At 42.6% G+C, this 13,585-nt stretch overlaps 1 protein-coding gene across 8 annotated transcripts in view; it reads right to left on the reverse strand.

Moving 5' to 3' along the window:
• Window positions 1–13,585, reverse strand: part of CAMKK2 (calcium/calmodulin dependent protein kinase kinase 2) — a 215,025-nt gene that overhangs the window by 54,072 nt on the left and 147,368 nt on the right. The gene's annotated exons all lie outside the window — the stretch shown is intronic.

A 13,585-nucleotide genomic window follows, 5' to 3' on the forward strand; every position in this document is an offset into this window, starting at 1 on the left:
GATTTTATTCAAATATTTTAAAAAATGTTTTTTAAAAAGATCAGTTTTGTCTTAATGCACTATTCAGTGACTGAAGTACATTTTTTAGGGAAATGGTAAAATATAGGCCAAAAAAGCTGAACTAAAAATATTTCAAAGAGAGCTTGTTTTTTCTTCCCTACTTTGATTTTTCTGACCATTCACCTCTCTTCACTTATTAGTGAATAGACCCGATAAAAACGGACACTTAGGCCAAAAACATAGTGCCAAAGATATTAATGGAAGATCAAGGGATTAAATAAGATATATATATGTGTGTGTTTATTGGCAGGAAAAAATAAGCAAGCAGCACAAATTATAATCCCACAATCCAGTGATAGTGAACCCACTGCTATTAACCTAATCCCTTACTGTATACATGTGAAATACATTCAATCCCTCAATTATGTATAATGATAAACTCTGTGTCATTGCATAAAAAAATTAATCATACAAAAAATGTTTATATGAAATAAACCAAGTGCAAATGCTGTTAAAAAAAGTGCAAAAGAAAAAAAACTGTGTGCTGACACAGTGAACAAAAAGTGCTTAGTGTAAGAAAATATTATTCATTAGTAAAGTGCATGCAAAATTCATATGTGTTCAAAATATTTCAAGTCCATTTTGCAATCCCAGGAAAAATCCAAGAAAGTGATAATAATCTTGGATTTTTCCTGGGATTGCAAAATGGACTTTGTTCACTGTGTTCACTGTGTCAGCACACCATTTTTTCTTTTGCATTTTTTTTTTTAACAGCATTTGCACTTCAATTGTTTTCATAGAAAAACAAATAATTTTTGTATGATAGATGAATTATCTTATGCAATGGATTGAATGTATTTCACACATATACAGTAAGGGATTAGGTTAATAGCAGTGGGTTTACTATCACCAGATTATGGGATTATAGATTTGCGCTGCTTGCTTCTTTTTTCTTGCCAAAAATGGAGACTTGCATAAATCTGGCTACAGACTTGCGGGGCTCTTGCTGTAGACTTGCGGGGCTCTTGCTGTAGACTTGCCACTGTAAATTTGCTCTTGCTAGAGACTTGCCATGCAAATTTGCTTCAAATTGGAAAAGTGTCAACTAGAACTTGTGCTTTTGTGCTTCAAATGCTCTGCAAGTGTACAACTTGCCAGGGAAGATGTGCAGCAAGTTCACAAGACTTACAATTCAATACTGGCACAAATGTGTGGCACATTATCCTTGCTATCTGGGATGTGGCACCAGAGAGGGAGAGGAGACAAATGAGCGGAAGTTCCACTTCTGGATGGAACCCCACTTTAAAGATACTGTAAGCTTCACAGTCAACAGGCTGCTAGCAACAAATGATGCCAACAGTGTGCAGAGCATTATGAGAAAGCTAAGGGACTAGTTTCCAAATCTGTCTGCTCTCTCCTTGTGATTGACAGCAGGCAATGGATGGATTCCTTAGCCAATAGCAGGCTGTAAATTGACTATGGATCCCCTTACTTGCCTGCTGTCAATCAAAAAGGGGAGGGGGCCTGATGGGGAACTAGTGTCTGTGAATCTATCTGCCCACACCACTTCAATAGTCCCCAGATGCTACACCTGTGTGACAGCTGCAGTGTCAGGAAGGGACCTCAGCTGCACCGAAGACAGTGTCCATATGAACACTTTCACCTCAGTGTGCCTCCGCATGACACATGTCGATGCTTGCCCCAAATTCAATTTGGGGCAAGCACAAACATTTTCTGTGCAAAGGCATGACGGAATTCTACAGAGCATGGCTTAGCAGAGTTTGCTTGCAAGTCAAGGCATTTTAATAATATCATCCGTTTAGTATAACCCAGTTCTGAAAGATACAACTAACTGTTCCATCAAAATTAGTGGTGCACCGAAATGAAAATTCCAGTGCCAAAACTGAAACTGAAAATTCAGGATGCACTTAGCTAAAAACCGACACGGGCAGTTTTTTAAAAAACATTTTAAATGTAATTAATGCGGCAGGCGTTTTTGCATTGAAGTCAATAGGGGGTGTTTTGGCATTGAAGTCAATGGGATGCAATTTCGCATTGAAGTCAATAGGGGGTGCTCTTGCATTGAAGTCAATGGGACGCAATTTTGCATTGAAGTCAATTAGACACGATTTTGCATCGGAGTCACTAGGGGGGCATTTTTGCATTGAAGTCAATGGGACACGGTTTTGCATTGAAGTCAAGGGGACACGATTTTGTTGCCATTATCGGCACCTTTTTTTTTTTTCTATCGGCAAAACGCTGATAACCCCATTTTCGGCGAATAATTTTCAGAGGGCGAAATATCAGCACATCACTTATCACAACAGTAGGTTTATCAAACACTGTCATGGTTATACATATGGTCACTGCCCAAACAGGAGAAGGAATTAACCTGGCAGTTAGATGACAGTGGTAGTGTCATCAGCATTTATATGCCTTTAGAGGACATCTGTAAATGTAATTCATGCTTTGCATTTGCCTCTGTTTGCGTGCATAATTTTAGAGAAAATAGATTCTGTGTGCCCAGGATCTGATTAGACACCCTAAACAAGTGTAAATGCATGTAAAGACAACTAAACATGGCTAAATCTGATTTAAGGCCCGTTTACATCAGATGCAGTCACACCTAGTTTAAACATAGTATGAACGAGGGCATGGCCAACGTCCGGGATGTGAGCACGTGAGTCTCCTGAGCTCCCTTGCAGGGCTCTGTTAGGGAGCTGCGTCAGGCCCAAGACCACACTGCTGACAAGCTGACAGACATGGAGAACCGCCTGAGGCGTAATAATTTGCGCTTTATGGGGTTCCCGGAGGGTTCAGAAGGCAGAGCACCTGAGGCTTTCATGGAGCGATGGCTGACAACCATTTTGGCGCCTCTACCTTCTCACCGCTATTTGCCATTGAACGAGTGCATTGAGTCCCCCTGCAATCCCTGGGGCCACACCACATGTCATCCTCATCAAACTACTGCATTTCAGGGACAGGGAAGCAATTCTCAGTGCAAAAAAAAGAGATAAAAGAAGTCCTAGAATCCACCCTTACCAAATTAGTACAGTACCAGCCGGTTCATCATAAGATGGGATACCTGCCCAATGTAGCAAAAAGAGCTGTATGAAAAAAGAGATTTTGATGTGGACAAGAGAGTCCCCAGAAAGCAAAGAAGGGAAGGGTCAATTATGGTACAAAAATATATGATAGGCTTTATTGAAAAATAAGGGGGTTTATACAAGCACAAAGGGATAGAGTATATGCAAGGAAAACAATGTATCCTAATTAGCACACTACATCTCTCTATACTTAAAATTGGGGTTCCAAGCAAAAAAACAAAAATACATGAAAAATCCTAACAAAAACATTTGGATATATATATATTTTTTTTTACTCACCTCTAAATGCCTGTTGCTAGGGGGTCCCTCGTAGTCTGCCCCTTCCAGTGCCTGGGCTGGTGACATCCTTTCCCCCTCGGCACAGGAAGGGCTCCGCTCTGCTCCCTCCCTCCTGTCAATCATCTGGGACCCATTACAGGTCCCAGGTGACTGAGCGGCCAATCACAGCGAGCGGCGCCGCTCGCGCATGCGCAGTGGGTGCCAGGCTGTGAAGCCACAGCCCGGCGCCCACAGTTGCAATGCCGGCGCCGCTGAACGGAGGGGGAGATGAGCGGGGCTTCGATCCCCCGCATTGCTGGACCCAGGGACAGGTAAGAGTCCAATTAAAAGTCAGCAGCTGCAGTATTTGTAGCTGCTGACTTTTAATTTTTTTTTTTTTTTACATGACCCCCTGGGTGGAACTCCTCTTTAACCAAAAAATATTAAAAACATGCTGCAGCAATAAATAAAAATGCAGAGCGCTCCTGCAGGCAGAAAGACATGGTCCTCATTTATCCAGGGGGCAAAGAAAGGTTGCACTATAATGTAGCCTATGATTTGCTGACTGAATGGTAAAAAGTCAAATGTTGGCATGTATTAAAGAGTGTCAGCGATGATAATGTAAGGAATTAACCAAATATATCCACAGCAAGAATACTCTTTATGCAACTCAGTCAGTCCATATTGCAGAATCTACATGCATCAAAAGAAAATCTCAGCAAGCCATAGGAAACATTAATGTACTAGGCTTATTTGTTAGCCAGCAGACCCAGATAGAAAGACAGCGTTCCAAATGGTTAATACATCCAGATCATAAATGAATGTCACATTATCTAATACATTGTCTGTCTCTGAGAATAGAGTGGGAGATTTCTAAAGGACATAAATTGAGCCCATTAACTGACCGGGACAAAAGTAATACTGTCCACAGTTCACCAATATCTCCTATATCAATCAGCCTTCCATGAATGGAGGAAAGAGCGGCAGCAGATTGAGAGGCTGGAAATAAGTAACAATAGAGGTGCCCAGCTGGGCTCTCACCACTTCAGGCGTCAGTCTCTGCAGTCTGTCTACTGGGCATGGGTTTGCTCTAAGGCCGGTCACAGTGCCGCTCAGTGTATAACATCAAGACGCCAATCCGCTCTGTCATGAACGCTTCAGGAGATCATTCTTGATCCATGAGTGGGGCATCTCGGCAGTCTACTATTTTTTAGACAAACATTTCCTCCAAATGGGAATACAAAATTAATTTATCATTGAGCTCCTAAGGCTGGCACTGAAGAACAACTTTTTTCAGTTTGCTGGAGCCAGCTACCAGCAGCTTTGAGGTACCTCCATGGGGGCCCCGTTGGCCCCAGCCTATGCCTGTTTGCATCTGGGCTGGTGGGAGAGGAGGTGGTATATGCTTCGTCGATGTACCTCAGCCATGTGTGTGCCTGGCTGAGGTACATCGATGTTGTTTTGATGGTGTGGGCAGGGACACAACCTGAACTGGAAGAATTTATGGTAGAGCTTGGTAATAATACCAGGAATATACACCTAACTTATGTGGTTGATCCCTGCCAAATTTCTTTTTTGGATTTGTCTATTAGACTTGAAGGTGGTAGCCTAGTTACTAGCGCCTTTAGAAAAGAAACAGCCGCAAACACATTACTACAGGCCGATAGCCATCACCCCAAATCCTTGATACGTGGCATTCCGGTTGGGCAGTTTTTGAAACTGCTCAACTGAGGAAGACTATCAATCTGAAGCAAAACAACTTTATCAGAGATTCAGAGAGAGGTTATTAACCCCCCACCGTGTCCTTAAGAGAGCAAAAAGTATTGTGGAACAGAAGATGAGGTTGGATGTACTCTTACCCTAGATAAAGAGGCAGCAAGAGGTCGAAGGTCCGGTGAGGTTTATTACCCCCTATGGGGCCCAACGGCATCAAGTGAATTAAATTTTGACCAAACACTGGCCTATATTGATGCGTGCCGTTGACTCGACGCAAACGGTTGGAGATAGACCTTCGATGGTGGCTAAACGAGCCAAAAACCTTAATGATATGCTCGTACAATCTGAATTTGTACGACTTTTTTTTTTTTTTTTACTTCAATACTTTTTATTTGGAATATAATATATATTTATCCACAAAACAACACTGTTTACATAATATATAAAAACTTGACAAAAAACATAGATAAATACAACCAACCAACTACTTTTCCTCTTACCACCCTCCCCCCCCCACCATTGCATCTATTCTTTCATCGCTTCCACCCCACGCACACCAACCTTTGGACCTACAATCACTCCCACCAGTCTACATGTCCATCTTGCTTCTAATTGGGGTGATCCAACTCCAGCCATAACTTCCATATATTCTCATATTTCTTCATCCTTTCTGCTATCGTTGGGGGATCTTTTGCCTGCCACTTCCGTGCAATTAACTTCTTTCCTTGAACAACCAGCTAATTATTGCAGTCTGGGTGTCTCTTAGCATACCATTCTTCTCCATCAAGCCCATAAGACAAGTCCTAGCCTCCATGCCTAGCGATGCCCCAAACACAGAGTTAATTTTATCAATTATACCTTCACAATACCTATGCAACTTGGGACATACCCAGAACATGTGTATCAAATCACCCCTCCTATACCCACACCTTTGACATTTAGTGTCGGGCCTTTTTATAAACATGTACCGTTTCAATGGCGTGTAATATGACCTATATATCAGATAGAGGTGGGATACCCCCTGCGACAGAGAGAGAGAAGCCCTAGGCCTCAATGCTAAAACGTATTTCTATTGTTCCTCCGTTATTGGGCCAACATCTCTCTCCCATTTAATCCTGTTTTTGGACTCCACCACTCCCTCCTGACCCGCTGTACTTATACTCCCATACATATCGGAAAATAATCCTTTAGAAGTTCTAGTATTCACCAATTTCCTGAGCAAGGGCATTTCACTCCACTCTGGCTCGTTCCCTCTAAATTGTGCATCTAGGGCATGCCCGACTTGCAGATAACTAAAAAATAGTCGGTTAAGAACTGCATACTCCTCCCTTATCTCCTGAAAGGATTTAAGCCTACCTGTCCTGTACAACTGTGCCAAGCAATGGATGCCCCTCCTATCCCATTCCTCTATTTTTCTATTAAATTCCTCTATTTTTTCTATTAAATACCTCCAAGAGTTTTGGGAGCAATACTTCCCCGTATCTTTTAAATATTTCTATAGACAGACCATCAGGACTTGGTGCTTTCTGATTTGCCATATCTGCTATTACTCTTTGCAACTCTTCCAATGTCAACGGGGCTTCCAATACTTCCCTGTCTTCACTGGATAAAAGGGTTATTTTCAGTTTTTTAAAAAACTCCCACATTTCCCCCCTCTACATTTTTTTGTGGGATACTGTACAGGGCTTCATAATAATCTTTAAATTACTTTACTATTTCCAGGGTAGCTCTTATAATTTTCCCTTCCTTGTCCCAAATTGCTGGTTTAGTGGATGGGGGGCCCATTTGTCCTGGCTATCAATGCCAGGGTTCTCCCCACTTTTTCTCCTTTCCCAAAAAAACTGTCTCTGAAACATTTTTTTCCCCCACTTTCTCCAATACTAATTTCCTATATTCATCTTGGCTCTCCACCCACTCACCAAATCTGGCTAAAGTCGGTTCCACCACATACCGCACTTCAGCCCCTCTCACCCTTTCTTTTGCTTTGATTTCCTTAGCCTGTGATTGTTTCTTAACATAGGAAATTTTCTGTATTAGTACACCTAGAAGAAAGGCCTTCAGGGAGTCCCACATTATACTCAACGGGGCGGTTCCTGAGTTTAAGTTTATAAATTACTCTAGACTGGCTGCAATAACCCCAGCATCCTCAATTATTTCGAGCCAAAAGGGGTTCACTTTCCAGTCCCCCCCCCCCCCACCATAGCTCATCCCAATTTTAATTGAGAAAGCCACTAGTAAGTGGTCCGAAAGCCCCATTGGCTCGTAATCTACCTCCACCATTAAATTTAGGGCTTCCTCATTACACAGCACAAGGTCAATTCTGGACAAAGTGGCATGCGTCCTAGAGTGGCATGAATACTGTTTCACACCCAGGTGCCACTTCCTCCAGATATCAACCAGCCCTACCTCCTCACAAAATTGGAGGAGCAGGCCCTTAGGTACCCCTCTGAGAGCAGCCCTCGTTGGGAGCCCATCTATACTATTGTCCATAGTCATATTAAAGTCACCTGCCACTATGACTGGCACCCTGGGTTTATCCGCTATAAAGCTTATTTAATCGCACATTATTTCTGTATTAAATGGTGGAGGAATATATACGTTAGCTAATACAAAAGTCTCCGCTTTCAATAACACAAAAAAAAAAAATAAAAACATATCGTCCGTTCTCATCCATCTTACTGTCTGCAGGAGAAGGCCAATCCAGAATTTATCAAGGTACTCACACCCCTTCAGTAGGAGGTCATATTCAGTGATGAATCTCGAATCTGCATTGGGCAAGGTGATGATGCTGGAACTTTTGTTTGGTGCCGTTCCATTGAGATTTATGCAGACGACTGTCTGAAGAAAACATGCAAATTTCCACAGTCAATTATGATATGGGGCTGCATGTCAGGGGGTGGCTTTTGGGGCTATAGCCCCGAATCTGGGGCCCATAGCCCCGAGTCTCTGCAGTGGTCCCTGAGGGGAGGCTCTCTGGGGACCCTGATGTAAGTGGGGGACTCTCTGGGGACCCTGATGTAAGTGGGGGACTCTCTGGGGATATATACACACACACACGTATATTACTGTATATACATGTGTATGCCCGCCCAAGCGTTTGACTTTCTTTACTACGCTGCTATGGGCTCTAGCCCCAGATCTTTTGTAGACCTAGCAATGCCCCTGATGTCAGGTAAAGGCACTGGGGAGATGGCTGTCATTAAATCTTCAATAAATGCACAGGTTTACATTGGAATTTTGGACACTTTTCTTATCCCATCTATTGAAAGGATGTTTGGGGATGATGAAATCATTTATCAAGATGATAATGCATCTTGCCATAGAGCAAAAACTGTGAAAAAATTCCTTGAAGAAAGACACATAAGGTCAATGTCATGGCCTGCAAACAGTCCGGATCTCAATCCAATTGAAAACCTGTGGTGGAAGTTAAAGAAAATGGTCCATGACAAGGCTCCAACCTGCAAAGATGATTTGGCAACAGCAGTCAGAGAAGGCTGGAGCTAGATTGATGAAGAGTACTGTTTATCACTCATTAAGTCAATGCCTCAGAGACTGCAAGCAGTTATAAAAGCCAGAGGTGGTGCAACAAAGTACTAGTGATGTTTTGGAGTGTTATTTTGTTTGTTTGTTTTTCATGATTCCATTATTTTTTCCTCAGAATTGAGTGATTCCATAATTTATTTCCTGTGCTTGTTCTATAAATCTAACGGTTACTGGCCACCACAATTATTTTTCTTGATTTCTTTTAGTGTTTCTTAAAGCCAGAAAGTTGCCCTTTGAAATGCCTTTAGTTTTTGGCCATGTCTGTGATCTGCTTTTTTTCTACAACAATAAACAACTGAAGAAACATCCTCAGGGACTGGTGATTCCATAATTTTTGCCAGGAGTTGTAGGATATATTGGTGAACTGTGGACAGTATTACTTTTGTCCCGGTCAGTTAATGGGCTCAATTTATGTCCTTTAGAAATCTTCCACTCTATACTCAGAGACAGACAATGTATTGGATAATGTGACATTCATTTATGATCTGGATATATTAACCATTTGGAACGCTGTCTTTGTATCTGGGTCTGCTGGCTAACAAATAAGCCTAGTACATTGATATTTCCAATGGCTTGATGAGATTTTCTTTTGATGCATGTAGATTCTGCAATATGGACTGATTGAGTTGCATGAAGAGTATTCTTGCTATGGATATATTTGGTTAATTCCTTACATTATCATCGCTGACACTCTTTAATACATGCCAACATTTGACTTTTTACCATTTAGTCAGCAAATCATAGGCTACATTATAGTGCAATCTTTCTTTGCCCCCTGGATAAATGAGCACCATGTCTTTCTGCCTGCAGGAGCACTCTGCATTTTTATTTATTGCTGCAGCATGTTTTTAATATTTTTTGGTTAAGTATAGAGAGATGTATTGTGCTAATTAGGATACATTGTTTTCCTTGCATATACTCTATACCCTTGTGCTTGTATAAACCCCCCCCCCCCCCTTATTTTTCAATAAAGCCTATCATATATTTTTGTACCATAAGCCTTGGTTGACCCTTCCCTTCTTTGCTTTCTGGGGACTCTCTTGTCCACATCAAAATATCTTTTTTCATACAGTTCTCAGGGCAGCCTGAGAAAAAGGCAGACTATCCTTCAACGGCAATGGAATCACTATTTTTCCTGACTACTCGGTGGCTACACAAAAGCAGAGGGCTACATTTCTTGCCATCAAACGGAGGCTGAGAGATTTACATTTACCCTATGGAATTCTGTATCCTGCATGATTATGGTTTATTTACCAGGGCAAGGCCTATTTTTTTACAGATCCTAAGGAGGCGTCACATTGGGTGGATACCCTGGGACACTTGGATCAAAGGAATCAGAACTGGAGATCTCCTCCTCACTGAAAATACCCAATCTTTGACACAGTTATCTCCCCCTTGTCTCCAGCCCCCCCCCCCCCCCCCCCCCACTTAGTGGATGTTAACAGGGGGGTGGGGAGTAGGAAAGAATGCTACATCCCCTACAATACGCCCACTTTCTCCCACCCACAAGATGCTGGTCAGTCTCCAACTCTACGGTGAAGGCCGCATAACCGCTTATCCTGGATAACTGTTGTCACCATGCTCCTGTTCTCCCCTTGATCATTTTCTCCTGCTAATTTTGACAATGCTTTTTTTCCCCTAGATTCTGGTTTACCACACATATTTGTTCTGTGAGGACACGGACGGAAGCCCATTACTACAGGTTACTCCCCGCTTCTCAGAGTTTGTTGGTTGAGGGACTATACCATGGCCCCCCTGCTTTGCATTACTAGTTTTGGGAAAAAAGCTCTCATATGTTTGGGTTTGGGAGCCGGGAGGGTTAGAGTGGTTATGGATGTTCTGGGACTTTTGTTTGTTTTCTCTTTTGGTTCAGTTTTTATCCACTAACCCTTAGTCATCGGTTTATTGGTCTAGTCAACCTTTCTGGCATACAGCTGTTATCTACAGAAGGCACACTGCTCTCTCACATGTATAGTTTGTCCATGTTCCCTTATACTTCTCGGGGCGCACCGAGCACCATGATACGGGTGTCTCTGGTGCGCTGTGAGAACTGAGTTTCAATTATTATGCTTTATGTTTACTCATGACTAGACTACATGTAATGTCATGGAATGTTCGGGGGCTTAACTCCAAAGTGAAACGATCGCTAATGTTTGAATAATTGGCGTGCCATAATCCGCATGTGATCCTTCTCCAGGAAACCCATCTGCAGGGCTCTAGGGTCATTGCCCTTAAAAGAGCGAAAATTGCATATGCTATTCGCTCCAAATACTCAATGTAAGCCCGGGGTACTTCTATCCTTATAGCCAAATCAACACCTATCACTATCAAACACATTAAACTAAACCCGAGTGGCTGCTTCGTAATTCTTGTACTTGAACTCCTTGGTAAACTATATACGGTGACTAGCCTATAGGTTCGACCACCGTTCACTAAACAATTTTTTGAGCGAGTGATGGGCTCAATATTGGCAATTGCTGAGGGCCCTCTATTGATAGCTGGCGATTATAACACAGTACTTGATAACTCCATGGATAGATTCCACTGCTCTACATTACCCCCCACACCCTTGGGATCCTATCTGACCCAATTTGACCTAGTGGAAGCCTGGAGATGGAAGCATGCGGATGGGAGGGAGTACTCATGCCAGTCAGAGTCGCACGGTACAATGTCTCGTATCAATCTCTGTCTGGTATCATCAGATTTATTCACTTTGGTGACTGAGGTTAAATACCTCCCCAGGGCGGTGTCCGACCATTCCCCTTTGTTGGTGGACCTCATCCTGGACTACTCCCCCTCATACCGGGTATGGCGATTAAGCCTATTATGGCTGGCTGATCAGGCCATAGTGGACCAGAGTGTGGCAGAAATGAAAGCCTATTGGATAACCAACAGGCAGAGCACTTCAAGGCCACCATATGTGGCTCCTTGGCTGCAGCTATAGGGCAGTCCAGATGGGTCTTAGGGATGCGGAGGTTATTTATTCTGCATCTCCTACCCGAGACATACGCTGCTTGGCGGCACAGAGACAGAGAATTAGATCTGGTACTTTTGGAGCGCACCCAGAAAAAGTTGTTGTATCAAAACCAACAACTCTGAGTTTGGCAACAAAAACAGTCGCCTGCTGGCCTATCTCTCCAGACCTGACTATCATGCATGCAGCTTCCCGAGAATTATGAACTCAGCGGGAGTAGTGGTAGAACAAAGCAGAGAGATAATGGAAGCATTTGTCACATTCTATTCTTCCTTATATGCCACTAGAGCTCACTACACTATAGTGGAACTAGATGACTTTCTGTCTGATATATCGCTGCCAAAACTACAGGAAATAGGGGATGCCATACAGTCCTTTGTCAGAATTAAAATGCCAGGATTAGACGGATTCCCCATAGAGTGGCACATGCACTTTAGGGATTTACTGATCCCTCACTTGCTTAGGGTGTAAAACTATGCCATGAAGATGGGACAGTGATCGCCTTCCATGTCAAAGGCGCTGATTGTCCTCATTCCGAAGCCCCATAAGGACCACCTATTTTGCGAATCATATCGACCGATCTCGCTCATTAACTCAGATGTAAAGATTCTGGCCAAGGTGCTCGCCCGACGATTGAATACAGTCATTACTGCTGTTATTAGAGCAGACCAGACTGGATTTATCCCTGGACGATCGACCTCCATTAACTTGCGCAGACTTTTTGCCAATATGCAAGCCGCTCATGACAATGTGGGATCTAGGGCCATTTTGGCCCTAGATGCTCACAAGGCCTTTGACTCGATCGAATGGCCATATCTTCTAGAAGTCTTGGCAAAGTTTGGCTTTGTCAACACCTTTATTAGACGTGTGCAATTGCTGTATCTGAGGCCCACTGCCAGATTAAGAGTAAACGCATCTGTGTCCGATTCCTTTCTGATAAAGAGAAGCACCAGACAAGGCCTACTTCCTATACTTGCAGATACGTCACACTGCTGCAATGCAGTTCGGGCTTTCGTAATATAGTCATTCACCTTTCTCTGCTAGAACGACTACTGTCTGATTTTTCTCATGCTAAACTAGTTTCTACATACTATAGGTCTCTCTTACACTCCACAACCAATAGGCTCAGCAGCACTGCAAACAGATGGTGAGCTGACATACCTAAGTTGACAGAGGATATCTGGCAGGAAGTTCTCCCTCTCCAGGTCCCCTCTGTCCTCTCGTGACAAGGTGATCCAGACTAAACTGTTGTACAGATCCTATTTTACACCATGATTACTATATATACACGCACACACTACACAAATTACCCTCTGCGCTGTGCTCTCGATGCGGCATGGCTGATGGTACATTTTTCCATTTGATGTGGGAGTGCACTCCGATTAGGAAGTTCTGGTCGGAGGTCACAGCCTTCATCAGCTCCATAGCTCAGATACCTACTATTTGCAATCCCTTGCAATGCTTATTGGGATATATTGATGATGAAGGATTATCTAAAAATGTACAAACTTTTATACGTATAGTACTGTTCTATGCAAAAAAAATCAATAACCATACACTAGAAATCTCAATCTTCAGCCACTATAGCTTTCTGGCTTACTATTGTCAACCAGGCTATACCATTATACAAATTGACATATGAAGCCAGAGGGTGCTCAAAAAAATTTACAAAGATTTGGGACTTTTGGGTCAGCTCCGACAGTACAATACCACCTGCTCCTTAATATACTGATTGAGGCTATAACTCCCAATTAAGTTAAGTTCTGAGTGGTTTCAGTTATGAGGTATTAAACCCTGACCTGTGTGTAGATCTGTATCCACTGACTGTATGCCAGATACATGTTTTCTATTAGGGTTTAAACGATGTTCGCTCCAAATGCATGTGTGTTTATTGTTTTTTGTGTATTGGAAAAAGAAAAAAAATAGTATGAACACATACAGTGCCTTGAAAAAGTATTCATACCCCTTGAAATTTTCCACATTTTGT

Source organism: Aquarana catesbeiana, linkage group LG01, assembly GCF_042186555.1.
Source record: "Aquarana catesbeiana isolate 2022-GZ linkage group LG01, ASM4218655v1, whole genome shotgun sequence".
In the NCBI taxonomy this organism is placed as follows: domain Eukaryota; kingdom Metazoa; phylum Chordata; class Amphibia; order Anura; family Ranidae; genus Aquarana; species Aquarana catesbeiana.